The 4,933-nt window shown below is 34.6% G+C and overlaps 1 pseudogene; it reads right to left on the minus strand.

Moving 5' to 3' along the window:
• Positions 1–216: 216 nt before the first annotated feature.
• Positions 217–314, minus strand: LOC132297727 (small nucleolar RNA R71; annotated as a pseudogene).
• Positions 315–4,933: the final 4,619 nt, after the last annotated feature.

A 4,933-nucleotide genomic window follows, 5' to 3' on the forward strand; every position in this document is an offset into this window, starting at 1 on the left:
TAAGCATTTGGATGAGTTTCTTGAAGTGTGTTCCATCGTGGAGTACACGGACATGCTGGAAGAAGTGTTAAGACTTAAACTTTTTCCTTTTACCCTTAAAGACAAGGCAAAATATTGGTTCAACAATCTTAGGCCTTTTTCGATAACTTCTTGGGCGGAAATGCAACAAGAGTTCTTAAAAAAGTACTATCATGTTTCTAAGACCAATGCCATGAGAACTTCAATTAGAGAATTTCTCAAAGGGATAGGGAAATGTTTCATGAGGCATGGGAAAGATTTAATGATTTGCTTAGAAAGTGCCCTCATCATGAGATACCTAAGTGGCAACTAGTCTAATATTTCTTTGAAAGTTTACCGGATAATCACAAGGGTATGGTTAATGCATCCATGGGTGGTTCTTATCTTGATAAGTATGAAAATGATATATGGCAATTGTATGAAAGTATGAGTGAAAATTCCATGCATAGGTCATTATTTTCTAAAAATGGTAGAAATCTAGGTGGAAGGAAGAATGTCGGCTTATATCAAGTTGATAACTCCAATGACATAGCCGCCGAGATGAAATCCTTGTCTCAAAGGTTTGATCAATTTTTTATCAACCAAAATTCGGCAAATCAAGTATCTTCCTCCCCTACTCATATTCATCATCGTGCATCTAATGAATCTTGCATGACTTGTTCAAGTGTCTTGCATTCTACTTCCAATTGTCCCCGTGGACATGTGCAAAGTGAGCCCCATGAGCAAGTGAAGGCTACATTTGTTAATCAAGGGAATAATCTCTATGGCACTCATTACAATTCAAGTTGGAGGAACCATCCAAATTTTTCTTGGAAAAGCCAAGGGGAAGGCTCAAACCCTCCCCAAGGTGGTTTTCAAGGGAAGTATGTTCCGCCACCAATACAAGGCCAAGGTTCCCAAGATTTTAAACCATCATCATTTCAATCACATGGCAATCAATTTTCTAATTCTTCTTTTCCTAATCAACCATCATATTCCCAAGGAAATTCTAGGAGTCCCGCCTTTGAAGAGAAAGTTTTGACCGCTCTAGGCACTCTAGAGGCGAACACTTAATTGGTTCATTCTCATTCTCAATCGATTGCTAAGCTAGAAACCCAAGTAGGGCAAATAGCTAGTACCTTAAATGCTAGAGAGAAGGGGAAGATGCCTTTGAATGCCCCACCAAAGCAACAATGTGTTATGGAGACTCATTCCTCGTCAGAAGGGCACATAATTGAGCATGTCAATGCGGTGACAACCTTGAGAAGTGGGAAGATTGTGGACAACAAAGTAGGTGTGTCCAATGAAGAGAGTGAACCGGTGAAACCAAAAGTTGACACCCGTCCCGTTTCTTATCATATTCCTCCTTCATTGCATATGCATGATCATTCAAATGAGAAAGTGTTATAAAGTGATTTGACAAGTGAGTCCAAAATTGATTTGAAAGATGAATTGAACAAAGTTTTGAAAAAGGATTTTAAAAATTCTTGTGTTGAAGACTCTTCAAAGAAAATTTTTGAAATTTTTTTTGATCCAAAAGCTCTATTTCCGGATGCCTTGAAAGGATCCATTTATCTTGATAAACAAAAGACCAAGACCAATGAAATTATTGAAATGTTTAGGCAAGTGAAGATTAATCTTCCACTCTTGGATGCAATTAAGCAAATTCTAGCTTATGCCAAGTTCTTAAAAGATCTTTACACCTAAAAGAGGAAGAACAAGAGCCAAGCACCTAGGAAAGTGGTCTTAACCGAGCAAGTGAGCTCAATCTTGCAGCATAACACCCTTCCAAAGTTTAAGGACCCCGGTTTGCCTACCACTTCTTGCATTATTGGTGACCTTGTCATTAATCGGGCTCTTCTAGACCTAGGAGCAAGTGTTAATCTTCTTCCATACTCGGTACATGTTAAGTTAGGCTTAGGAGACTTGAAACTGACGTCGGTGGTTTTACAACTTGCCGACCGATCCATCAAAAAGCCTAGGGGTATCATTGAGGACGTCTTGATTAAAATTGATAAATTCTTCTTCCCGGTCGATTTCGTTGTCATTGACACGGAACCGGTTCCAAATCCCAAGAGCTAAATTCTCGTTATCCTTGGCCGTCCTTTCTTGGCAACCTCAAATGCCAACATCAATTGTAGGACGAGGTAATGAAAATCTCATTTGGGCATATGAAAGTGAAGTTGAATATCTTCAATCCGACCCCAAATTCATTTGACAAGCATGAAGAAGTAAATGTTGTAGAAAAATGTCTAGACAATGAATATGAAAGAATAGAGTCTTTGCTTGAAATCAAAACTTCAAAAAGTTCATCTTCAACCTTGAATTCAAAAAAAGATGTTTCAAAATCTTGTTTTGAAAGGGCATGGAAGCTCAAAGATCACATTAACAAAGGACCAATAAATTCCTTTGAACATAATCCAATAAGCTCTTTAGGGAACCGTTTGTTGGATGGAATTTAAAGTACTTATCACCCCGACAAAGAAGGGATGCATTACAAGATGTTTGATCCGAGCTAAAAGAGCCCAACGTCTTGCTAAAGACGTTGAAGACTAGTAAATGCTTCGTAGGGTTTACAACCCTATTCCTTCTTCATTTCTATTTTATCTTTCATTTCTTGCGCGTCTAGATATGTTTTGGAATTCATACACTTGGCTAGGAATTATGATTGATTATGCATGCACTTTCAATCTGAAAATAGGCATTTGTCTAAGTTCGATCGATCTAAAAGGATGTTCGATCGATCGAACACCCATCCCTGCATCCAATCATTGCGTTGTTCCATCAATCTAAAAATTCTTGCATAAATAACCTTCTGTGTATCGTTAGAGAATTCCTTTGGATCGATCTGAAAGTTCCTAGATCGATCCAACTTTTTCTTGAATCGATCTTCACTCCACACTAAGAAAAATTTTGAAATCCATGAAAAAGGCCTCTTTGTGCATCGTTCAAATTTCTCTGCAGGTTTTCACCTGTTCGATCGATCGAAGTACCTTTTCGATCGATCTCAATTTGATCGATCTCTACTCTTTGTTGACCTTGATTTTGACTTTGATTGCATTGTTGTTTTTATTTATAATTTAATTTTATCTTACCTTAAAAACCTTTAAAAGATTTTTATTTTATTTTATTTTAAAGATTTTTTATTTTTAATTTCTACTTTTCTTTTCATTTTAAAATTTTCAAAAACCAAAAATTTATATATTTTCTAAAAATTCCAAAAAAAATTGTATTTTATGTTATTTTTCCAAAAATCCAAAAAGATGTTTTGAATTTCAATTTTTAATTTGTAAATATTCAAATATAAAAAAAATTTAATAAAATATATATATATATATATATATATATATATATTTATATTTTCAAATATTTTAAAGTAGCATTCTATCTAGCTAGAGACGTTAAATTTAGTAATCATTGTTCATATTTTCTTACATATTATTTAATCTTGTTTATTAAAAAAAAAAAAAAAAAAAAAAAAAAAAAAAAAAAAAAAAAACTATAATATTTCACCATTGTGCCCTTATGTGTAGTCATGCTACTTTCATATTTTCTATTGGGCTTGATTTAATATCTCTCTTTCATCTTGTGTTATATTGCTTTAGAATACATGATTTGATTATTCTTATCCCATTTGATATTTGATGTGAATTTGTTAGTGTGGTTATTCAAGTAAGTTGTTGATTCCAAGTTTGGGGGAGACGTCTTTCGAATTGGATCATTGCCGGGCTTCATGTCTTTGCCACCACGATATACTCTTTTCATTTTTTTCATTGTTCTCATTGCACATTGAGGATAATGTGTGGTTTAAGTTTGGGGGTAAGGTGTCTTTGTTGCATTCTACTTAAAGTTGAGTTTTAATTGCATGATTGAGATCTGAGATGATGCTAGCTATGATTTTGATCTTTTGAGAACTATATTGCTTAGAATTTTAAAAAAAAAAATTGACTTGAGAGTCCAATACTCCTTGTATGCCTTGTGGATGTCATTTAGGAGTAAATTTTTCGAAAGATTAATATCATGCTTGCATTTGTGGTCCACATCATTCTAATTTTGTGATTATTTTGAGATTCACTCTAAGATTCTACACTAGCACAGATGCACACTAGCATTCATTTGTAGGGTACATGCTTTGTTGATTATTGAATTGGTTATATCCCAATTAGGCTAGTAGTGCATTGAAAGCTTTCATTTTGACAAAAGTGGATAACAATCCCTTTTCATTGAGTAGCCGGGATTCTAACCTCATCAAGCACTGAACTTCTCACGCCGAAAGGTAGAGGGCCCAAACTCTAGGTTAATAATTGAACTTGCTAAAAAAAAAAAAAAAAAAAAAAGAAGAGAAAAAGTTGTAAAAAGTAATAAAAAAGTGAGTACTTCTCCCAAAAGGTGAGAAGTAGGAAATGATTAGATGGAGGTTGTTTTGATTTGTAGCCTAGTTAATTTGAGCTTGTAAGCCCTTAAGGGTGTTTGAACACCTAATGCCCTAAAGCCGTCTGGTTTGGGAGTCATTGACCTAACGCTCGACCTCATGGATCGCTAAAAAGCTTAATAGATCAATACATTGCACTATGCTTCCATCTTTGATCCTTAAGATTAAAAAAAAAAAAAAAAAAAAGAAGAAGAAGAAGAATAATAATAATAATAAGAAGAATAAGCGCACCTAAATCAATAAAGTTTTAATAAAAGGCCCACTCTTTGTCTTGATGATCGGTACTAGATTTGTGTGCTAGTTTGAGGGTAATGATGTGATCATTTCTTTAGTTAGCTAAGATAGCAACACACTTGATGCCGGTCCACTCAAAAAGGATTCTAGTATTGTTTTGATTTGCATGATCATTTTCTTGATGTGTGGAGGACCATACTTGCTTGCTTGATGTTGAAATTTTGGGAGATTGCTTGGAAATGGTTGAAAAATTGCATACTTGAGGTAGTT

This window comes from Cornus florida, unplaced genomic scaffold, assembly GCF_030987335.1.
Source record: "Cornus florida cultivar Cherokee Brave unplaced genomic scaffold, ASM3098733v1 CherokeeBrave_3.0.0_Hap2_Chr02, whole genome shotgun sequence".
Classification (NCBI taxonomy): domain Eukaryota; kingdom Viridiplantae; phylum Streptophyta; class Magnoliopsida; order Cornales; family Cornaceae; genus Cornus; species Cornus florida.